Source organism: Lontra canadensis, unplaced genomic scaffold (assembly GCF_010015895.1).
Source record: "Lontra canadensis isolate GAN:19392208 unplaced genomic scaffold, GSC_riverotter_1.0 scaffold21, whole genome shotgun sequence".
Taxonomy (NCBI): domain Eukaryota; kingdom Metazoa; phylum Chordata; class Mammalia; order Carnivora; family Mustelidae; genus Lontra; species Lontra canadensis.
This window is the reverse complement of record NW_022631015.1, coordinates 20,371,876-20,397,469: the sequence shown is the minus strand read 5'-3', so window position 1 is coordinate 20,397,469 and position 25,594 is coordinate 20,371,876.

Genomic DNA, 25,594 nt, shown 5'->3' with positions numbered 1-25,594 from the left:
GTTCAAGTTGGAAATCCACTCCATATGTTCATGATATTACTTCACAGGAGTCCTTTAAATGTTTCTCCGTGGGAGCTCTGTCAGATTTCCCAAAGGGCCTGGGCCTTTGGGGTTTAACCGTTATGGTTATAAACAAGAATATCGTTGGTGACAAATAAGCCAACAGTGACCCTTATTGAGAATCGAGGATATGCCAGGCATTTGCACATGCAGTATCTCATTTAAATCCTCACGACCAGCCAGCACATTGGATGGCACTGCCCCATTTTTCAGACACTGAGGTACAGATGGAAAAAGGACTTCGTCAAATGGGTCCAGCTTGAGTTATCCGACTCCAAAACTCATAACCTTTTACTACATCACCTGGTTTCTTTTTAGGTGTATGAAATGATAGGTCTTCCATTCAAAATATGGAAAATGCCCTTGTTTAGAAAGAAATGAAGCCTAGCAACATGTTTTCTGTTACCTAGCCAATGTCCCAGCTGCCCTTGCCAGCTGTGGTGATATCATAATGTTAGTGTCCCCTATAGAAAGAGCTCTTTATGTGGGTCCTTTAAAACTGGAATCTAGTCATTCTGAAAAAATCAAGCAGCCTGAATTTATGCCCATAAAGGTTGTTTATTGTTTGATGCCCATTACTTATGTCCTTTTCTCTTTATTTTTTTTTAAGATTTTATTTATTTATTTGACAGGGATCACAAGTAGGCAGAGAGGCAGGCAGAGAGAGAGAGAAGCAGGCTCCCCGCTGAGCAGAGAGCCCGATGCGGGACTCGATCCCAGGACCCTGAGATCATGACCTGAGCTGAAGGCAGAGGCTTAACCCACTGAGCCACCCAGGCGCCCCAGTCCTTTTCTCTTTAAACTGAACATGTCAAACCATTTTGGCAGGTATTCAGAACGTGAGCACCCATTTAGTCTTTTCTAGAATATGCATTCGGAACGTCTTTCTATGGAACTAGAACATGCCCATTTTGATAACATTCAGAAAATTTTAAATTAAAATAGAAGGATGATGCTAAGTGATCAAAAAGGCAAGAGAAAAATCACCAGAGCTAAGATGATTTCCTCCGACCCACCAGCTCCAAAGCTGTACACTCACGGAAATTTCTCTGCTGGTCTGTTATCTTAAGAAAATGCAAATTTCACTCTCTTGGAAGACATGAACAAAGTCAGTTGCAAACGTCTATGTAACAACATACAGTATCACCAATGAATTCTCAAAGAAGAACAAAAAATAGGAAAATGAAGACACTAAAAGAGGCAAAAAATCATGTTTCTGTTTGTGCCAAATCTGCAAGGTGTTTTCATGTGGCTTCCCTTTTCGGATAAAACTGAATAAAGTGGATTTTTTTCTCATTTTTATAGGTGGCCTCAGAGGTCATAACAAGGTCATATATCTTGCCCAAGTTTACATTAGAAGTAAATGGAAAACATACAATCAGAATTAAGTGCAAACTCCAAAACCCATTCCTTTTTCACTTTATGAAACTGCCACCTTTAATTTTATAATACATATGGAAGTAGTCACTTAACTGTATTTCCATCTCTGGATAACTATTGTGGGGAGTTCTTCTGGAGTAATTCATACAGCAGAACTTGCCAAGTAAACACATTTTTAATGATGATGACCAAAGCACACTCATACAGTCATTTAAACAGGTGAGGTGATCATTATATTCCTCCCCTGTTTAAACAAGGTTTCCATTCATTTAAGAAATATAACATGGCAGGATGCATGTTAGGAAGAGATAAGACGTGTCTCAGAGCCAACATCCGACAGGGTGAGGCAGAGGCCCATGATGTGAGGGGGAGGACAGGGAGGCAAAATGCATTTTATCTCAAAGAAGCATATGCCTTGAGGTTCTTTCACTGAAAGCATTAAAGTTCAAGAAAAAAAAAAAAAAACTACAGCGTCCTTCCCTTATTTCCCCCATCAACACAAAATGATTTATCTTCCTAACCTTATACCGTAAATAGAAAACGTTAACAAAGTAAATGTGCAAATAACTATTCCAACTAAGTGAGTGGTAAATTATCTATCTCACCACTGTGATGTCGTTAATATTGAATAACATCGCACAGATCATTTGAATCTGTTATCATTTAAGTAAAAATACACTGACATACTTCACAGTTTTGCATTTTTCCTTGAGTAAGAAAGAAGCATCCCTTTAAAAACCAGCACGTACACAAAACTGACCACACTAAGAAAAACAGGTGGGTTCCAGAGTCCGTGAACACTCACAGGCTCACATTCCTGGTGCCGTTCCCTCTCCTGTCCATTTGGAAACTCCAGCTGTACCATATCCCATGGCTGTTCCTTTCCCCCAAATCTGCTGCAGTCTGGCTTAATGGGAAAACTGAACCCAAAGCCATTGCCACAGGGTGACAGGCCAGGGGGAAAGGCTTTGTGCCTTCTGATTCCTGATTTTCTCACTCCCTTTGAATGTGTGCTTTCCAGGAAGCAGGACAAGTAAAATCGTATTCAGGACTGCCACCCTTTCCCTGTGAGGTTATTCCCACCCCTCTCTGACCCTGATCTGAGAACAGACGAGCTCAGACTGGTCTCCCCCAGCAAGGACACTCAGACCCACGGCTCCTTTTCAGAGGCCATGCTTCTCTTGTCTACCCATGCCTACGACGATCGGTTCATTTCTCTTCCTCATCCAACTTCTACTGCCAGGCAGCTCTGGCTGCCTTGAAGGTAGTTCTGTTCTACTGGATTTTGGTCACCCCATTGCCCACGATGTGCAGCTTGTGTTTTCCCAGCCCCCGTCAGCAGAACCGTGCTACAAAAAGTATTAATTTATAGTCTGTTGGTGAGTGATACTCCAGACGCTTACACGGAAACCCACATCGATTGATTTAATGAGGAGATTTTCGAGGTAGCACTGTTGCAACTGGCTGGGAAACTCCAGACTAACATCTCTGGGGTTGTTGTTACACAGACATCTTCCTCTTGGGATTGGGATTTGAACTTCTTGCTCTATCTGCACAGGAATCTCATAGAACACCCTAACGTCCTTGCCATGCATTTAATTTGAAATAATGCCAAATAATATTTATTTTTCCAAATATGCTTTCAATAGCATGTGTCAACTTAGAGCATGAAAATCTACCACACAGCTAACTGATGATTACTGGAGGAAAGAATGTTGAAAGACATTGCATCATTCTACCAATCTATACTAGAGTTTCTTGGCATTGGGTGTGTATCAGAACCATCTATGGGGCTTTAAAAAAAAAAAAATTATAACTGTGTTGGCCCCAGGTTGCCTGTGCCCCTTCCTAATAAATCAGACTGATATTCAAGATTTTTCCATGATTCTGCTGCAACAGTATTATAAGGTCACCTCTGAGGCTTTTATAGGAATGTGCATAGTAAAAAGATAACCATCTCCACTGTTTGAATAATTTAAAGGGGGTAGAATCCTCAAGAAATATTACAATGCCTGCGACACTGGTCCACCTTCTAACTACATATGCCTTACCTACTGGATCCCAGTCTAAGAATTCCAGGGGTAATTGGGTAAATGGGATAAACATCCATGTAAGTAAGAAGATTGCTATTGGGCTCTGTCCTGCTTTACCATTTCTATGACCCTGCAAAGAAATAATTTGCCTTTTTGGTAAAAAGTGCTGTTCCCTTATAGGTCATTGCTTTGGTTCCAAAACTCAGAGATGGGCTTCAGGTATCTCAGATGATGGTTCTTTTACTGAAAGCATTAAAGTATCTCAGATGATGGATATATGGCCCTATGAGACAGAGAAGAAACTCCAAAAAGGGTCCATGCAATTCACACCAAAGACTGGAAACAGAATGCTATCCATGCTATTCATATGTTTTAGGTGTGGAATAGGTGTTGCCTTGACGATTCTTGAATTCATCTCCTCTGAAAATGATGGAACTGTGGTCCAGTCAGGAAAGCAGAAATTACTCTAGGTATTTCAAGTATGAGGAATTTAATAGAGGAATTGGTTTCACAAATGATGAAAGAGATGAGAAAGAACCCTATTGGGGGATGGAGAGCTCATTAAAAACAGCTAAAATCTGCTATCCTCCTGAGGGCTGAAGAGACAAATGGATGTCCAGTGTTACTAGACTCCACAAAGGACAGCTACCTGGAGGAAAATGGAATCGCGGAAGGAAAGCCTGACTAATGGAAGCTGAGACCATCGAAGAAGGTGCTTCAGACAGAGCTGGAATCACGAAGGTAATACAGAATACAGGAGGCAGTATCAACTAAGACTGGAAGAGAGGGGACAATACAGTGGCCTTTACCTTCTTCCTGAAGGCACATGTCTTACCAGTTCCTCCATTGGCTTAAGACAACCAGTAGCTAGCGACATAGATCCATGCGCATGCAGCACAAGAAATGGATCTAAGAACAAAGAGACCAATGGCAGTACAGAAGGTATCTGTTGCTCCCACGCCCATCACCCCACCATTCCTGACTCATCTTTCTGTTGCTCTTTTACCTTCTGTTTCTAACTTCCCTTTGTAGGCTATGAATTCAAAGCCACCAATACAAAGGGTATGTTTGGGTTGACTTTCCCTGCTCACAGGAAAGTAGCGTTATTAAGGAGAATTCTCATAACAGGCCAGCCCTCTTCCCAACTACCTCCCATTCAGCGACCAATCCAATCAGCTGCAGATTTCTTAGTAAAGTCACTTGGTACAAAGCAAAACAACTCATACAAAAAGAAACATCTGCAGCTAATTTTCTCAGTAGAGTGACATACCATGCGTACAAGGCACTTGAAGGGTTTTTAGTTTTTTTTGTATGTTTTTTGTTTTTATTCAAAAATGGTCAGCGGTATGGGCTGAATGGTGTCCTCCCAAAATTCCTATATGTTGAAGTCTGAACCCCCAGTACCTCAGAATGTGACTGTGTATGGAAATAGGGCCTTTAAAGAGGTAATTAAATTAAAGTGAGGTCCTTAAGGTAGGTCCTCATCCAACATGAGTGGGGTCCTTATAAGAAGAGATGAGGACACAGAGAGATGACCACATGAAGACACGGGGAGAAGATGTTGCCTATAAGCCCAGGAGAGAGGCCTCCAGAGAAACCAACCCTGCCAAAAACTTTGACATTCAACTGCTAATCTCTGAATTGTGAAAATATTAAAATCTTCTACCAAAGCCACCTAATCTGGTGTTTTGTCTCGGCAACTCTAGCAAACCAGTAAGAGTTAATGTATTGGGTTGGACTACATGTGTCGATCTGCTGCATCCTGAAGTCCAAGGGTGTGTTCCATACGCTTAGTGATGACTGTTTCTGTCAGTAGTTGTCATTGACACTGATCTTTGTGTTAGTCAGGCCTTTTTCTTTGTGTGCACATCACTGAGGGCTCTTCCTCTTCTTATAAGGACACAAGACATACTGGATTAAGGCCAAGCTTAGGACATCATTTACCCTTAATTACCTCCCTAAAGGTCCTAACTCTAAATACAGTCACATGGAGGGTTAAGATTTCGACACCTGAATTTTGTGCACACACAATTCAGACCATAACACTCTTTAAACATTTATTCTATTCTACTTTTAGTTGTATCAGTTGAAAATATTCCCATTTGGACAGTACAGAACTGGTCTAGAAATCTAGCTCAGACACCTCTCCTGAGTGCCATAAAGTTGATCACAAACACTGTGACTATTAAACTTCTTTAAAATCCAAGTCCTGGGGCGCCTGGGTGGCTTAGTGAGTTAAAGCCTCTGCCTTCGGCTCAGGTCATAATCCCAGGGTCCTGAATCGAGCCCCGCATCGGGCTCTCTGCTTGGCGGGGAGCCTGGCTACCCCTCTCTCTCTGCCTGCCTCTGCCTACTTGTGATTTCTGTCTGTCAAATAAGTAAATAAAATCTTTTAAAAAATAAAATAAAATAAAATCCAAGTCCTATCTCACCAGGTTATTGTAGAAATCTAAATATATTGTTGGTAAGCACATTTTATGAATAGTAGAATGTTATTGCCAATATCCTCATTATTATCCATGTACCTCTCAATTCTTACCTGCTCTTATCTAGAACCACATCCATCTAGATAGTCATCTTTCAAACACCAGGTCTACCTTATTTTTTCCACAGACATAGTGCATGAATTACATTTTCCACGATGCCTGGGTTTTGTTTTCTCTTGATTCCTATGTTATCTCCAAGGTCATGGCCATTCATAGTTTCCTCATCTGTAAAATGGAGATAATAATACTACCTACCCACACATGAGTGTTTTGAGGATTAAATGAGTCAATAGCCACAATGCACTCAAAACGAGGCATCACATATATGAAACACTATTAATTCTTTCCTATTATTAAGATTGCTATCATTATTATTAGAATTACAGGTAATTATTTTTCCTATATGAGAAGCTGTTGCTTCCCTGATTTCCCTTCGCTCAGCTACTGCAGGTGTTGCCTACGAAAGTTTCCTGCCCACGACCTTCTCCAGGAAACTGTCCTTGGCTGATGGGAGCTGCCTCTCCTGAAGGTGTCTGGGGAGTGCGCCACCTTTCCCTGGAGGCAACTCATAGCCAGTGACTGACCAGTGGAATAGGTCAAACAGTCCAGTCCCTTTTGAGTAGGACATACTCTGCTGTATGATTCGCTCTCTGGATCCTGCAGCGAGAACAACCCGAGGCTAGATGTTTTCTCAGACCACACATTTATTTCTCTGGCTCCTTCCCCTGTTTTCTCTGGTTTCTCTTTCCCCCTTCAAGGGTTTTCTAAAAATATCACCTCAATTACTCTCTCGCAGGAGCCGACCTTGGACCTGGGATCCATGGAACCAACCTAACAGGCTCACCTAAGCAGAGTGTGATTTTTAGACTTAGACCATATCTTATTTTCTATTCTCTGCCACAATTTCAAACTTCATACCACCCAACCATTAGGTGTTTAAAGGAATGTTTTCTGGGTGATTGGCTGAAATATCAGCAACCAAATATCTGCAGGAGGAAAGCTTACTAATTGGTTTTCAAGACCGAGAGACCAAGAATATAGATGGAAAATACAGAAGCGGTGCAATGGGAAATCCAGCTCATCTGTCTCAACAGCGAATGTAAATCACAGTTAGTGGAGAGCAGTGATTTGTACTGAATGTGAGCAGTGCCAAAATGATAGGATCAAGTGTGTCATTTGGAAACTGCATATACACCCAGAGAGCGTGTGAGGAATATTGTCATTGAACACTGTCATATGCTTTGTGGATAGACTGTGTCATCCTAGTGACAGCAAATCCTGCAGAAGAGGCCTCTGAGGAAGTCAGAGGACAGGTCTTTATCTTTTCAGTCCTCCTGAGATTATAGGAACAAGTTTCAATTAAAGGCAATAAAAGAATGAGAGCATCTTGCACTGCTGTGAACAACCAGAAGCTTCTACCTTATTTCACATTATGTTTCATATCATAATAAAAGAAAAACTCAAGATGATCCACAGATAGAGAGAGCCGTATGCATCTATGGCAGAATTGGCTCTGCCCATCTCACAGTTACGACCACATGAAGTAATATACAAAAGCATGCGGTAAGCAGCAATGAACTATATGAGTATTTGGTCCTAAATGATTAGTATTAATAATGTTAGGAGAAAGATATATTTCCCATATACACTCAAGTGTTTCAGGTGTGTTAGTCAGGATTCATTCATTCAGTGGTAAGTGGTAGAATCCTACCTTAAACTAGCCTTAGTGAGAAAGGACTCAGTCATTGGGTAGGTAGAGTCTAGACAGTTCCTGGCACTAGGTGGAGTTCCAGTTGTTAGTACAAACGCAGTGTTGAATGGGAACAGCATACCAGTAGAAGGGAATGCACCAGCTGGTACGATGTATCGGGTATTTGACAGGGGCTTTGACTACACAACTAAGAGGACAACATTATACCAATGGTTAATGCTAAGAGATATTGACAACACCATGGGTCTGAAACCTTACTGTGAATTAAAATAACTTGGAGTGTTTGGTAAAACACAGATTTCTGGGCTCTGATATAATTTTTCTAAGTTAGAAGGTCTAAGGTGGTGCCAAAGAATTTAAATTTTTAACAAGGTCCAAGGTGATGCTCGTGCTTCTGGTCCTAAGACCTTTGAAATGGTCCTTCTGGGAAAACTTTATGAAAAGGTGCGGGTGATGAATGAAAACAAAAGTGTAAAAGCCAGAAAAGCCTCTCTGGTCCCTCACAAAGAGACTTCATTTCCTACAACATAAGGAAATACAAACAGAAATGACAATAACTGGATTCGATCCTGGCTTAATAGTCAGAATGACCAATCTCCAGATGGGGAAAATAACCACAGCAAGTTGTTAGATGAAGATCAAGACCTGGTTGGGACACTGACACGTGGGATGAAATTATGTGGGCAAAAGTCCTTCAAAATTTTAAACTCCAGGGTGTTCTGAAACGTTGGAACCTGTGGAAGCAACCCACACATCCCTGATAAGAGCTGGCATTCTTCCCTCCACTGAAGAAAATGCTGAGACCTCTCCCCTGCAAGGTACACTTCCCAGTGTACAATCTTTGGGCACTAATTCCTAAAAACATCCAGCACGCCAAACCCACCTCGGCATCTGCTTCTCAAGAACACAACTGTGACAGTGGGCCTCTAACTGGTGGAAACTGGAACCTGAAGCATTCAGATGCTTTCTTTCAAAAATTGTCTTTTTTTTGCAAATCAGCTTAATTCTCTCCCACTAAAGATGCAGTTTTCCAGTCCGTGTGCGGACACCCCAGCCATGAACATATCAGACCAATCGGATAGTACTTCTGTGGCCTAGGAATCCAAGAGGCATGCCTTCTGATCTAATTTGAAAAAACCCAGGGAAAGGAACTCATTGCTCTGGCATGGGTTATGTGCTCACATCTTGGACTAATCACTGTGCCATAAAAAATGTAATTATAGCATCTTGAGTCAAATCCTCATTCCTGGGGCCAGGGACTATTACCAGAAGAAGAGAGAAAAGGCGAAGAATGGACAAGAACAATAGTAAGCCATGTTTGAATGTGATTGATACTAATTTATAGCAGAATCCTTCCATATGTCCTCAATTATTTTGACAGCTTAAAAAGGTGTGTGGGAGGGTAGAGAAAAGAAAGAAGGAAACAATGACTATTTCTTCTATCACAAATTTCCACATCAGCCTGGCTATGAAATTAAAAGTCAGTAATAAATCTTGGTTGCAACAGACAGCACCTTAAACTCTAACTTAAGCAAAAAGTAGAGTGTTTGGAAGGCTCACATAACTGCAGGAAGTAGAGTAATTCAGCTGGCCACAGACTCAAATATCACCTAAGGCCAGCATTCTCATCCCTTCCCTGGCTTCTCATTGTATCACATTGTGCTCTGAGATCAACTTTCTCTCCATAGCGGGGAACAATAGAATGTGAAGCCACCTGCTTCCTATTTCCCAGCTTCATCACATATGAGGAAATGCCTTTTTGTCCTTCATCTCTAGCTTGAACAATTATAGGAAAAATTTTGGTGCCCCAGTTTAGTCACATGCCTGATTCTGCAACCAGTCAGGCATGATCAGGAGAAAAGCTGTCTAGGGCTGGAGCAGGTTGATTTCATAATCATGAAAGAGGAAAGGAATTTTTCAAGAACATCGAAGAATCAAAAGAACCGCATGGCTGGGGAAGGAGAATGAGCAATTTTCAAAAGAAAGGGTTGCACCCCTTTGTAAAATGAAAAGGATACTAGACAAAGAAAACACGGACTCCACTTCAAGGAACATAAAAATGGGATTTGCTTTTTACCAGAAGTAAAGGAAATCACATGTAAGAGCCTGCAAAATTTCTCTCTCTCTCTCTCTCTCATACACACACACACACAAACACACACACACAAAGAAAGGCATAAATTCCCCTTCAATCTCTTCAATCTTCCCAAAGATATGGGGGAAAAAAAAAAACAACAACAGAAAAAACAAAAAACAAATATGTCATCAAATGTAAGTTCCTAAATGAACAGTAATAAACCGCTAAGTCCAACCTCATTATTTTTCAGGTGAGACAACTAAACCCAGAGAGAAGTGATTCATGGAAAACCACTATTTGGTGGGAGGTACCATGATTTCCAGTCTAATGCTTTTCCTATTATGCCTGTTACAAAAGCCCTACTCAAACATGGTTGGTACCAATATCACCAAGATTCTGGATAACTATTGGCCATAACTCCTCATTTTCAGGGTTGTAACAATTTTGAAAGATTTCTCTCTGTTTACACAAGTTTTTCCATGAGGAGCCAATACATAAAGTTTAAAATATCATTGGAGAGTAGGAGCAAACATAAAATGATCAACATTTATATTCAGGAAACCAAGTTTTAAACCCAATGTACTGTATACTGCCTTTATTTCTTAAATAGCAATTTAATTACCTCATTGTAATCTGTCTCAAATCTACCGAGTCACGTATTTTACACTCTTTGTGTACATTCCCCTAGAGCTGTGAGGAAAGTTTGGTAAGAAAGAGAAAGAAGAGTGAAGACCATATCTCCATTCAGACAGAAAAATGAAGTCAGCTAGCATATAAAGTACTACCAGCAAAAGTTAACTTGATGTTACTCTCTTATGGAAGCAATGAAACAAATTCACCTAAGTTCAATCTTAATGCTTTTGGAATTAATTATGAGTATAATTGGCTTCTCCTCATCTGTCAGAATATTCAAATGATTTAAAAGCTCAAATAGAATTACTAAAATATTTTAGGAATTCATTTTATAGCTTACATGGTAAAACTTGTCTCCCTGCATGTCAGCTTATAAAATCAAAATCAAAAATAAAATCCAGCAGAACTTGGTGTTCTTTACATTGAGTTTTTCCATAATCATGCACCTTCTCTGGAGTTTGAATAACAATTCTGGAGGAGAGATAAATATTAATTAAAACTATAGAATCAAAAGAGATGGGGGAAGTCAAGGAAGATAAAAGAAGATAAAAGGCATGAAAATTGAGCCTCATGTCATGCCAATATGACACAGAATCAAGATGATGAGAAGAGAAAAGGAGAAGGAAATGACAGTGAGGTAGAAGGAAGTGAGAGAATGAGATCATGGAATCCAAGTGAAGAGATCATTTCAATGTGGATGAAGTGGTCAATTATGTCAAATGATAGTGTATGATGAAAATGGAGAATTGGATCTCACTTAGCCATGTGGAGGCTGGAGGAGATCTTGATAAGAATTAATACATTGCAATGATATCTACAAAAGATTAATTGGAGGGAGTTTGGGATGAAATGGGAGAAGACATGGAGACCACCCACCAAGAGTTGAGCTCTCAAAAATAGCAGAGGAGTGGTGAGGGAGTTGCAGGAACATGTACAGTTATATGAAGTTTTTCTGTCTTTGAATCAGGCTAAGTGATATCAAAGTATGTTTTAAGGCTGATGGGAGGATTTAGTAAAGAAAGGGAAATTTATAAAACAGGAAAAAAAGAAAGAGAATTGCAGATGAATAACCCTGACTAAGCATAAAGAAAGGGATCCAGTGCACAATGAACGGGATTATCCTTCAGAGCAAAGGCAATTCTTCTGAAGTAGCAGGTAGAAGAGCAGAATAGAAGGACAGAGCAGGTAGACTGGCACCATTCTTCTCAAACCATTCAAAAAAAAATAAAAGAGAAAGGATAGCTTCCAAATCTATTCTAAGAAGTCAGGAGTATCCTGTTACTAAAACCAGATAAAGACACTACCAAAAAAAAAAAAAAAAAAAGGCGAACTACAGGCCAATATCTCTGATGAGCACAGATGCAAAATTTGAACAAAATATTAACAAACTGAATCCAACAATGCATTAAAAAAAATATTCACCATAATCAAATGGGAATTATTCCTGAGATGCAGGAGTGGTTCAATATTGGCAAATTAATCAATGTGATGTATCACATCAACAAGAGAAACGATAAAAACCCTATGATCATATCAATAGATGTCAAAAAAGCATCAGACAAAGGGTAACATCCATTCCTGATGAAAACATTCAACAAGGTAAGTTTAGTCCCGGGAACATCGACATAATAAAGCTCATCTACGAAAAAGCCGCAGATAACATCATCCTCAATGGAAAAACAAGAGTTTTTCCTCTAAGGTCAGGAGTAAGATAAGGATGTCTACTCTTCCCACTTCTATTTAATATAGTCCTACCCACAACAGTCAGACAAGAAAAAGAAATAAAAGGTATCCAGATTGCTAAGGAAGTGGTAAAACTTTCACTATTTGCAGTTGACAAGATACTATAGATAGAAAACTCGAAGGACTCTAACGAGAAACTACTAATACTGATAATTCAGTAAGTTTGCAGAATACAAAATAAACAGACAGAAATCCAATGCATTTCTATACACTAATCATGAGGTAGCAGAAAGAGAAATTAAGAAAACAATCCCAATTATAATTATACCAAAAGGAATAAAATACATAGGAAGAAACATAACCAAGGGGTGAGAGACCTGTCCTCTGAAAAGTATAAAACACTGATGAAAGAAACTGAAGACAACATAAACAAAATGGAAATAAATTCCATGCTCATAAGTTGGAAGAACATTTTTGAAACCCAAAGGAATTTGGGAATAAAAGAATAAACACCCAAAGGAATCTACAGACTTAATACAATCCCTATCAAAATGCCAACACCATTTTTCATAGAGCTAAAACGAATCATCTTAAAATTTGTTTGAAAACGCAAATGACCACAAAGAGCAAAAGCAATTTAGAAAAAGAAGAACAAAGCTAGAGGTATCACAGTTTCAGATTTCAAGATATACTACAAAGCAGAAATAATCAAAACAGTATGGTACTGGCTCAAAAACAGACATATAGATCAATGGAACAGAAGAGAGAGCCCAGAAGTAAACACAGGATTACTGGGAAAATTGATCTTAAAGCAGGAAAGAATATGCAATGGAAAAATGTCTTTTCAACAAATACTGCTGGGAAAACTGGACAGCTACATGTAAAATATGAAACTGGACCACTTCCTTAGAGTTCAGTTACCATATAGTAAATTCAAAATGGATTAAGGACCTAAATGTGAGACCTGAAACTATAAAAGTCTTAGAGAGAACATAGGCAGTAACCTCTTTGACATCGGCCACAGAAACTTCTAGATATGTCCCCTGAGGCAAGGGAAATAAAAGCAAAAATAAACAACTGGAACTATATCAAAATAAAACGCTTCTGTACAGCAAAGGAAGCAAGCAACAAAACCAAAAGGCAGCCTACAGAATGGGAGAAGATATTTGCAAATGGCATATCTGATAAAGGGTTAGTATCCAGAATATATAAAGAAATGATATAACTTGCCACCCAAAAAACAAATAATCCAATTTAAAAAGGAGTGAAGACATGAATAATTATTTCTCCAAAGACAATTTCCAGATGGGCAAAAGACACATGAAAAGTTGCTCAATATTACTTAACATTACTCCTCACCAGGGCAATAGAAATGGAAACTACAATGAGATCTTTCCTCACATCTGTCAGAATGGCTGAAACCAAAAACATAGAAAACAACAGTTCATGAGGATGTGGAGAAAAAGGCAGCCTCTTGCACTACCGGTGGGAATTCAAGAGTGGTGCAACCACTCTGAAAAACAGTATGGAGGTTCCCTCGAAAGGTAAAAATAGAAATACCCTATGATATAGTAATCACATGACTAGGTATTTACCCCCCAAAATATGAAACATTAACTCAAAGGAATATGTGTAGCCCTATGTTTTATTGCAGCATTATTTACGATAGTCAAACTATGGAACCAGCCCAAGTTTCCACTGATAGATGAATGGATAAAGAAGAATTGGTAAAAAATATACAATGGACTTTTACTCAGCCAGAAAAATGTAATCTTGCCATTTGCAACAACATGGATGGATCTAGAGTATAATATTGAGTTAAATAAGTCAGAGAAAGAGAAATACCGTATGATTTCACCTGTAATTTAAAAAGAAAAAAGAGACAAAAAAACCCCCCAGACTCTTAACTATAGAGAATAAACTGATGGTTTCCAGAGGGGAGGTGGGTGTGGGATGGGTGAACTAGATGAAGGGGATTAGGAGTATACCTATCATGATGAACACAGAGTAATGTGTAGAATTGCTGAATCATTAGAGTGCGCACCTGAATTTAACATAAAACTGAAATTAATTTTTTTAAAGTCACATTTAACCTAGGTTGAGGTTATGCCATGAAAGGACAGAGGGCAAAGTAGATATAGTCATGTGCACAGGAATGGTCAAATTGGTAGACTAAGCAATGAAAACTGGGTAAGGACAAAAAGAATATAAGGTGGATTAGGGAGTAACAAATACTAAGGTTGGGAAGAACTCGTGGAGTTGGGACATCAGCAAAAGCAAGCTGGAAACACAGGTGATCATATTTGAAGATCAGGATACTCAAGATTTAATCTATGCAAAACGTTCGGTTATTGGCGGTAAGCACGATCTAGGCCAGGATATACGTGGCTGAGGTAAGATGAATGTGAAGACTGTAGGATGAAAAGAGGTCAAAGACTTGAGTTTGGGGTATTGAAAGGATTACCTACCTGGACAGGGAATGCTACACTACAGTAACAAATAATCCCCATGTTTCAGGGGTAGCAAACATACTCCCAAATTTCTCTCTTTTTTTGTTAAAATTTTATTTATTTACTTGGCAGAGAGAGATCACAAATAGGCAGAGAGTCAGGCAGAGAGAGAGAGAGAGAGAGAGAGAGAGAGAGAGAGGAGGAAGCAGGCTCCCTGCCGAGCAGAGAGCCCAATGCGGGACTCAATCCCAGGACCCTGAGATCATGACCTGAGCCCAAGGCAGAGGCTTAACCCACTGAGCCATCCAGGTGCCCCATACTCCCAAATTTCTAATCACACAAAGTGGGACTCAAGATTCTCCAACTCTGCTGTCTCCGTTGAGGGACGTAGAGCAGACAAAATTCCATTTTTGGCTCTGCATCTCAACATGTGGTATCTTTAGTCACTGAAAGGATCTTCGCTTTCCTACCAAAGGCGAATCAACAAAATAGAGATGGCTCATGGGCTCTTCAGGGCACCAGCTCCACAGCTCCACTTACCTGCACCGAGTGCATGGTAAAAGGTGGACTATTGACGGAGAACTTCCGGATGCCAAAATGTGGATGTGTCATTATTAAGAATTATCAAGAAAGCAATGTTTGAGAGAGAGGTGGTGAACCAGGGGCCCAACTCTTCAAAGAATAAAAGGAATTATTGACCCAGAAGGTATGACGGCCAATGACTGAAACAAAAGAACCAGCAGGGAATCAAGACTATTGGCATGAATGGCCAAGCTACTCAGGGTTTATGTGCTAGAAATGATCTCTCTGTTATACCAACCTCTGTCTGAAATCTGTGCACATGACGTCAAATATCCAGATATGGAATGAAATTCAATCATCTAGATCTTTCCTAAGGCAGTACATTTGAAGCTATTCAAAAGTGGACAGTTGATGAAGCTGATTAATATAGAGCTAACCATATTTCGTATGTGGATTGCCAGATTTCAATGAATAAATTATGGGAACAATAAAATTTTACTGAACATAATTTATTCTTTCCTTAATGATTTAGAAGGCACCTTTAGCTCCTATAGTGACTCAGGGACAGGCCTATGAACATCAATTACAATTCAACTGCGGATGTGCAAGGCCATAACTCACGTGGGCTCTGTGCACACTGGGAACACAAGCAGGGCAGCCAGAAAGAGTAATGACCTTAGGGAAAGGAAGGGTCTACAGATGGGGGAAAATAACCAGGTGACATGACTTGTCAGGAATTGAAATCATAAAGTTCAAGGAGATAAGGGGTCCTGTGTTTCAGTCAGGGCTGATACTTACATCCAGGAGGTACTGTCCAGGTGGTGGGATAAGACCAGAAAATATATGTCCTAACCATACAGGCAGATAATGTATCTCCAGTCCTAGTAGGTTAATTTATTAGAGGCAGATGTGGAGTACATTTTCCAATACATGGCCCATCAACCCAAGGGGTGGCTTTCCAAAATAAGCTGCTACTTATTTCAAGGTCCAAGACAGGGCTCCAGATCCAGGACGAAATTGAAAGGCAAACCAGGAAACTAAAAAGTTAAGTGGAGCCTAAAGAATTTAGGTATAGGGCCATATCGGGTACAAGAGGGCATGCTAGTTTCAGAACACAATCACCTGGTAAGGAGAGAATCCTATTAAGCTTTAAAAAACCACAAAAAGACATGGAGGGAACTTAAATGTATAATAGTAAGTGAAAAGAAGCTAATCGGAAAAAGCTACATACATATTATATGATTCCAACGATGGGATATTTTGGAAAAAGCAATAAATATATGGAGACACTAAAAATATCCATGATCGGCAGGGACTGGATGAGGGAAGGATGACTAGGTAAGTACTAGGGAGTTTTTAGATGGCTGAAATTACTCTGTATACTATAGAGGAAGATACACGTCATTATACTTGTATCCAAACCCACAGAACATACACTACCACCAATGAACAATAATGCAAACTATGGATTTTGGATGATTATGCTACATCAGAATAGGTTCACCAATTGTAACAAGTCAACAACTGTAGGATATAAGGAAATATTCCAAGATTTTTTTTTTTCTTTTAAGGCAAGGAGAGCAGGGAGACTCTCAAGTAGCTTCCAAGCCCAGCATGGTGCCCAATGTGGGGCTCAATCTCACAACCCTGAGATCATGACCTGAGCTGAAATCAAGAGTCAGATGCTGAACCATAAGGAAAAAATTCTGTACCATCTCCTCAAATTTGCTATGAACCTAAAACTGCTCCAATTAAAAAAAGAAAGAGAAAGGCTAGTCTACAGTCAACAGTATATTACACACTTAAAAATCCGTTTAGAGGGTAGATCTCATGTGAAGTGTTCTTGCCACAGTAAGATTTAAGCAAACAAACAAAACAAAACAGGCCTAGTCAAGAGACCATCGTGAGAGGGAGGACGGGTTGGACAACAGAGGAAATGACATACAGAAGTAAAATGTAAAGAAAACTTATTATTTACTCTATTACAACACCAGGCAGGAGTGCTCTATCTAGATGCTCCAGGATGGCATTCTCCATCCCTTTTATTTGGCGGGGTCTGTACTTATGCTCCCTTATTTGTAAGCTAGGTCAATATCCAGCTAAGAAGGGAATTATTTGTAATGCAATTCAATCCACAGAAAAGAGTTGAAGAATATTTTTAGCTTAATAAAGGATTTAAATTCTTCTTGTTCTGTAGATGTTTTGCTTTCCTTAATCTCATTCTCTACTCCCCATGGATCTCAATCCCCTGCTATCTCCAAAACAAAAAAACAGATGGAAATGAAATCAGACCAAAGGACAGAAAACTAAAGAAAGTAGGTTGATGCCTGGGGTGTGGTGGGAGTAAGAAGCAAGAGTAGAGTTTCAAAGCCAGAGGGGTCTTTGGAAACTAAGAAGGCAGAAGAGGTGGGACACGGAGGGAGTGAAGAGGGACATAGTTCACCTGGGAAGGCTTCCAGACAGACCAGTAGGGGGCGACTGTGTAAAAAGCCTCAGAAGTCTATTACAAAGGACCACCCAAGCAGGAGAGAGCTGGGTGCCCTGAGATGGTAGAAAGTACTCTCAAGATGTCCACTGGAGGCAGAACAATGATCCAAAGAGAAGCCTTGGCAATGCAGAAGGAATTAGGCGTTTTCAAAGACATATGCCACAGCTGGGAGAATTGCCAATGGTGTCAAAGTCATTTTACCCAAGGGTGCCTATTTATACAGAAAGAGCTATTTTGAGTTGTGTTTTAAATTTTATTTTTGTGTGTTAAAGTAAAAACAACAACAACAACAAAAAAAAACTTGAGACAGACTTTGCTTTAAATTCAATGTGCAAATCCTCTCATCTATTTATAAATATAATAAGTGTTATATAAAATAGACCAACTTTTGGAGGAAGCTGATTAGCGTTTGATACACTCAAGTTACATAAACTAAATTCCTCTCAAAATAACCAATCTCATTTAAAAACTCAATTAAACCCCCTTAAAAATTTTTTAAAGCACTTACAAATCAAAATGCCCTACTTCACATGCCTGATTGAGAAAACTTACGATCTTAACATGCAAAAATCTTTCACAGTTTGGGAAGAAGGACTTGGATATAGGGAAGTCAAACACCTAGAACTAGCAGGTGTCAGTCTACGTTTTGCAACAGCTGGTGCAGTTTAGGACGAGGATTTCAAGGGTAGGATCACAATTCATATTTAGTTCTCTCAGACAGAGTCCAAGAAACTAAATACTGACACACCAAAGCAAACCCAAATTCTGTTGGTTTTCTGTTCTGTTCAAATTTGTGCTCCTGAAAGGCATGCCACACACAGCCATCTTAAGTTTGAGCCCGAAGAGAATTCCTTCCAAATAAAACCCATATTGCCCTGGCATTCTTTAACTCCTGGAGGCAGAACCTTCTGTTCATCCTATAGCACCACTTTGGCTTTGCTATTTTTGTAGATGATGATTCCCACAAGTCTTGTGGCTCAAGTTCTCTGGGAGGTTTTTGTTGTTTGACTGCAAGAGTAATATAATTTTGTGTAGGAATCGACTCAAAATGAACATTTTCTCTCTCAAGATCCAAAGTGGAATATAGAGTGGGTGTCTCAACAGTGTCCTACAGCCGAGGCATATCTTTCCTGATGTCTGTTTGAAACCAATGTCATGTCTATGATCAACAAATCTGTTTTAATTTCAATGATTGACATGCTTTTGAAAATCACTGCAAGGACAAATTAGTAATTTTGAGGATAAAGAAGCAGTTTTGTTTTGTTTTGTTTTGTTTTTAATCTGACAAAAAGAAATCTGGAGTAATAGTGAAGATTTTAGTCACTTAATTTATAATTTTTCTACACAATGCTATATACGTAAATAGTTTAAAGCAAACACATAGGTTGTCTTGAATTTCTAATATCATTGTTCCTGAATATAAAGTAATTTCCAAGGGCACAAAGGAGGAAACCACTAGCTAAAAAGGGGTAATTTCGAGTGATTTGTACCAATTGGATTATTTTATAGTCTGCTGACAATAAAGGTGTCATTATATTTTCTCATGAGGGCTGATTCGTGGTAACAACCAGAGGGTGAGGTTAAGGGAAGGGAGGAGGCAGGTAAGAGAGACAGGAGAAAATCAGTTCTTTCTTGAGCTTGTACTGCTAGAAAAGTTTCTTCAATATATTTGCAGACTACACATTTTTTAAAATAATTAGTTGATCATTAGGATTACACTACAATGGGCTACAACATATATAACAGACTTTTCTTTGACTTCAGCATTTTCAACCCTACAAGGTTGTTTTATTCCCAGGCCAGTTGTGCCCTGCACCAGTGGGCCTCTTACCGAAGCAGATGCACGACTCAGAGAAGAATTATTGCTTCCTTTTAATTTATGGTTTCAAGAATGTTGTGGAGATCAAGCTCAAAAATTAATTTCAGATTGGTCCCAGAGGGATTGCTTTTAATGGTTCTGTTAATTCACTTTGAGAGAAACCCTATTAAAGTTGATGAAAATGGCAAAGACCCACTAGCCCATTTCTAATCTAGAGTTTGTTTGCAACAGACCTCATCCTTCTAATTAGAGTTGTTAGAACACACTTTAATTTTATTAATAATAATTAACGTTTATAATACTTCAGTTTACAGAGCACTTCCTCATTATCAATTACCTTTTGAAAATCATCCCAGTAATCTCTTAAAGTAGCGTATGAGTTTCCTATTGCTGCTGTAACAAATTACAATAAATGCAATGGCTTACAACACAAGTTTATTATACTGTGGAGGTCAGTGGTACAAAACAGGTCTTACTTGGCTATATTCTATGTCAAGGATACTTCAACTGAAAATACATCTAGACACACACAAAAAGTTGTTAGCAGGACTTCATTCCTTATGGAGGCTTTTAAGGACAATCTATTTCTCTCCTATTTTCCAGGCTTCTGTAGACTGCCTGAGTTCCTTGGCTCATGGTCTCTTCCACCTACAAATCCAGCAAGCAACGTACAGACAAGTCTTTCTCCACTACATAATTCTGAACTACTTCTGTTATCACATCTCCTGACTCTCTCTTGAAGTCATAAGGGTCTTTGTGATTACACTGCCCAGCCCCTAGCTGGATATTCTCCCAAGATACTCTCCCTCCCTTCAAATGCTTAACTTAGTCTCCTCAGCAAAGGCCCTTTCCCCAGGTGAGTTCACATACTCACAGGTTCTGGGATTAGGATAAGACACCTTCAGGGGATCACAATTCTGCCTGGCAATGCTTTAAATGTTGAATGAGCAGTGATGGCAAGAGGGAGAAGAAAATCGTTTCATGGTAAGGAAAACAAGACCAAAGGATCCACAGTCGCTCAAAAGGAGATAAAACTATATTTTAAAATTGGTATTTAGATGTTGATCTACTGTTTGTTCAACTCCATCATGACATATGAAAGTGCAAAACAAAAGTTCCTACTAGGCATTTCTAGTGTATGTGGAATGACATGCTCAGCAACTTTTTAAGATCATTTTCCAAAATTTTGCTTCAGGGTTTACTGTAAGTAATATCCACCACACTTTCCACCACGTAATTAATAATAAGGAGGATAAAATCTAATGATGACAGCTTTGATGAAGTAGATACCCAAAAATTCCCTTAAAATATGAAAAAAAAATACTTTCAGTTCCCTTAACATAAGAACAACTTCTTAAATTTCACTATTCTCACATACTATGAAATAATCACATGGTTCAGTAAGAAGGACAAATAAAACCATCCACAGCCCACACCTAAAACACAGCAAGGGATCCGGGAGTTGTCTCTGTAGGAAAACAAAGGGAACCATCAGAAAAAATACTGAAGGACTGTGGCTACTATTCTACAGCCATGAGTCATAAAGTCGTGTGTCTTGGACCCAGAAGACACAGGCAAAACCCAAGGTTATTTTGTTAGCTGGTAGGAAGGGCAGAATCTCAGGCCTTGTCAAGGTCTGGCAGTTTAAAGAGTAAAAATAACAGTAAAATTAGGGATAAATCTAAACAAGCGTTTAGTATAAATAAGAGTAATATTACTGGAGCGCCCACTGGCTCAGTTGGTGGAACACACAACTCTTGATCTCAGGGTCATGAGTTCAAGCCCCACATTGGGTGCAGAGATCACTCAAAAAAAAAAAAAAAAAAAAAAACAAACCCAAAATCTTGGGGCACCTGGGTGGTTCAGATGGTTAAGCATCTGCTTTCGGATCAGGTCATGATTCCCAGGTTCTGCAATTGAGCCCCATGTCCAGCTCCCAGCTCTGTGGGGAGTCTGCTTCTCCTTCTCCTTCTGCCTCTGCCCCTGCTTCTGCTCTGTCTCTCTCTCTCAAATGAATTAAAAAAAAATCTTAAAAAAAGGAAGAATATTACTAATAAGGACCAATTTTTAAGAGGTATTTAAACACAAAGAAGAATAGAAAGTAGATTGGATTTACCAAAAAGAGATGGGGGTAGTTATGAGTTAAAGTGCCTTAGGATCAGTCAGCGAAAGACAAATACCATATGATTTCACTCATATGTGGAATTTAAGCAACAAACCGAGGAACATAAGGAAAGGGAAGGAAAAATAAGATAAAAACAGAGAGCGAGGCAAACCATAAAAGACTCTTAACTCTAGGGAACAAACTGAGGGTTGCTAGAGGTTAAGTGGACAAGGTGAGCGGGGAAGGGAACACTGGGTGATGGGCACGAAGGAGGGCACTTGTTATGATGGGCATCGGGTGTTACATGTAGGTAATAAGTGACTAAATCTACTCCTGAAACCAATATCAATAAATCTACTCCTGAAACCAAAACCAATATAACTGTATGTTAACTAGCGTTTAAATAAAAATTTGAAAGAAGATCCTTCTATAGATCAAAATTTATATTCAGTGTATATGTTGTTAGGCATGTACATTTAAGATGCCCACTATAAGAAGTTAAAGAGAAGGAAGAACTTCTAAACTGACATAATGGAGGGAAAATTTTTAAAAAACCTCAATTTTTGAATAATAGGCAAAAATGTCAGAAAAAAAGCAAAAAAAAGAAAAAACCCACAAAATAGGAGGTAAACAGAAAACACAAAATAAGATGGCAGAAGAAAGATCAAATGTAGTAGTACTACCTATAAAGTATATTTCCTTATTGAAAGAGGGATTTTTCACACCAGATTTTTAAGAACCAATTCCATTTCAAAAGCTACACAATCACACACGCATACATATTAAAAAGAAAAGAACACTAGGAATCCTAACCAAATAAAATTTGAATAATTTAACATCAGACATTTAAAATTTAATAAATATATCAAAAAATATCTAGCACTCAAATGAATGAAGGTTCCCTGAATTAAGGTGTCATAGCACTATGTATTGCCTTAAGATTCTTAATTACCAATACAGGTGTCAAATTATTAATGCCGCTAATGAGGTATCAACCTTAATTCAGGTCCTTGCATCTGTTTCCTAGTTATTAGGAAATGCCATAAAATGCCTCCTTTACTCAGAAAAATAATCACCGTGGGCATTTTCAAAATCTGAATCACTCTTCTGGGAAGATTGTGAATAAACCTGTGCCCAAATGGCACTCTTCCATACATCCTGTAGAAGATGGATACTTAGAGACATTGAAATATCAAAATACATTTTTTTAAAGATTTTATTTATTTATTTGACAGACAGAAATCACAAGCAGGCAGAGAGGCAGGCAGAGAGAGAGGAGGAAGCAGGCTTCCCGCTGAGCAGAGAGCCTGATGAGGGGCTCGACCCCAGGACCCTGGGATCATGACCCGAGCCAAAGGCAGAGGCTTAACCCACTGAGCCACCCAGGTGCCCACAAAATACATTTTTAAAAGGCTAAATAATGACTTTATTTATTTAAATAGTGCCTTGTTCTACTTTGCCCCACATATGACCAATTGAATAACTCTCACTCTAGTACCACCCTCACGCTACTAACCTCATTGTTGCTGGGATTTCTTATGTTGGTTTTATACTGAATCAGGGTTCTGGCTTTGAGGGACAACACTCCAAGGAGACCAATAATCAGTAGGTCAGGATTTCCACTGTCAAGTACCTGGAGGAGGACTTAATTCCTTAAGGAGACAGATCCATTTAAAATATTCTCAGGGTGCTTGGCTAGCTCAGTCGGTAAAGCACCTGACTCTTGATCTTGGGGTTAAGAGTCAGCCCCACAGTAGGTGTAGAGATAACTTAAAAGTAAAATCTTTCAAAAAATAAAATAAAATGTTCTCAGGGCATCTGGGTGCTACAGTTGGTTAAGTGTCTGACACTTGCTTTTAGATCAGGTCATGATGTCAGGGTTGTGAGATGAAGTCCCAAATGGGCTCCCCACTCAATGTGGAGTCTGCTTGAGTTTCTCTCTCCCTCTCCTCCTTCCCTACCACGCACTCTCTCCCCACCGGCTCTAAAACAAAGTTTCCTACACCAATGGTTCTAAAGGTGGGGTCCCCTCACTAGGAAAATCAGATCACCTGAGAACTTACTAGAAATGCAAATTCATGGGTCCCAACCCAAATCTTCTGCATCAGAAAGTCTGAGAGTGGGGGCCCAGCAAGCTGTGCTCTCACAAGATTTCCAGGTAAGTTTTAGCATTTAAGAGCTCTTTGATTCTCCAAAGAAGTTCAAGACAGGCTCCCGAAACCCAACAACAAAATACACAATTAAGTAAGACAAAATGGCAGAATGCAGTTCTGGATTCTCTGGTCTTTATTTCCCTTATTCAAAAGCCTGCAAAACTGAGATGAAAACTGCACTGGAATCTCAAGAATTTCAGGAAATAGAGAGGAAAACTTCCATTTTCCTAACATGATTAACCCATTTACATTTACCCAATTCTAAATGAAGAGTAACATCAGCAAAGTCATGGTAATAGGTCTGCCTACTGACCTACCTGTTACATAGAAGAGGGCAGACAAGGGGCTTTTCAGACGGCAAATTCTTTAACTCACAGGAGTTAAAGAGTTGAAACTCTTCATGAGTTTCAACTTTCATGAGTTGAAACTGGGACCAAGTGGAATAAAAAAAAATATATTAGAAGGCACCGATTAAAGATCCATTAATTTTTTTTCTAGTAATTTGAGCTCTCCTACATTAGAATGGAGTGCTTCAGGAAGTGGTAAGTTGCCTTTCCTGCAATGTCCAAGGAGAGGATGGATGATCATGTACACGGAATTTCTGCATTACATGAGATAGAAAATATATTGGGTAAGAGCCGGCATCTATGACCTTAGAAAAATGAACTATTATGTCCTTTAATATTCCCATTTATAAACTGGAAGAGAAATAGTTACATCTCAGGGCTTTTATGAGGTTTAAATAAGTCAAGTCAGGAAAAGGGTTACCACAGTGCTTGGCACATGGTAGGTGCTTAATAAATATAAAATGTAAATAGAACTAACACTATGGTAATGACTCTAACAATGCATGTCATGATAATTTAACTGCCTTCCAAGGAGAAAGGCTCTGTGGCATGCCTCTTCTTATTTTAACCAGGATTCTAGTCTTCTAGGTAGTCTGTTTGGCAGGAAATACAGGCATATGGACATCTCAAGAGAATTATTCCACCAGATTGGTCAAGCTTCTTAAAAACAATTGGCCTTTGTGTCTTTGGTATATTTTGTCCTTTATTATTTGCTCCATTCTTCATTACAAAAGAATATTACATCCCCATCCATTACTATAAAAACTGCAGTGCCCTGTATGTGGGTTACACTTCCCTGTACCATTATAAGACTTCTCCAGGTGATTGGCTTTGGCCAAAGGTACGAGAGATGACAAAATGTGAGCTACGTATAAGCAAAAGCTGGAAGACACATTGGCTGCTTCTGAAAGCCCTGTTGTTCTTTCTCCCCATCATAAGAAGTGTAGAAAGAATGTATATAACAGAGCTGAAATGGAGACAGAAAATATACAGGTTGTTCCCTCCGTATGCATGTCAGAATGTAAAGACATGCAGAGCAGACCAGTGGCTATGGATCTGCCGGCTGACGAAATGAGAGCAAGAAATGAATGTTTGTTATTCTAAAGTAATGGGATCATAGGGTCATTGCTATTGAAGCAAAACCAAAAAATATAAAAATCTGGACCAGACAAATTGGTACCAGAAGTCCAGTGATGACTTAACCATATATAAAGTATGAGTTACTGGCCTTGGAGCCAGGTGGGTAGATCGTGAGAAAGATATTATTCGAGTATGAGGAATACTTGTAGCTTGGTATTGATTTAAAATATCTTCTGTGATAGCATAGAAGTCAGCTCGACAATCCATTGAACTCGTGGCTTCAGTCAAAGAGATTGCAAAGCAAAGATTTTTGCTAGGGTGCCTGGATTTTATTATTCGTTGACATTGACAAGGTAGTAACATGAAAAAGGACCTCAAAAGAAGTTGGAAGAAACTATAGAGACTATAGAGAATCCAGAAACTCCAGTTCTAACAGAGTTGAAAGATTAAATTTTTTTTTTCATCTATAACTAGTAAAAGAAAATACTGACAAATACTTGAGCAACAGTACATTGTGTATCTCAAGGTATATCTCTTGTGTATCTCAAGTCTTGGGTATGGTCATCAC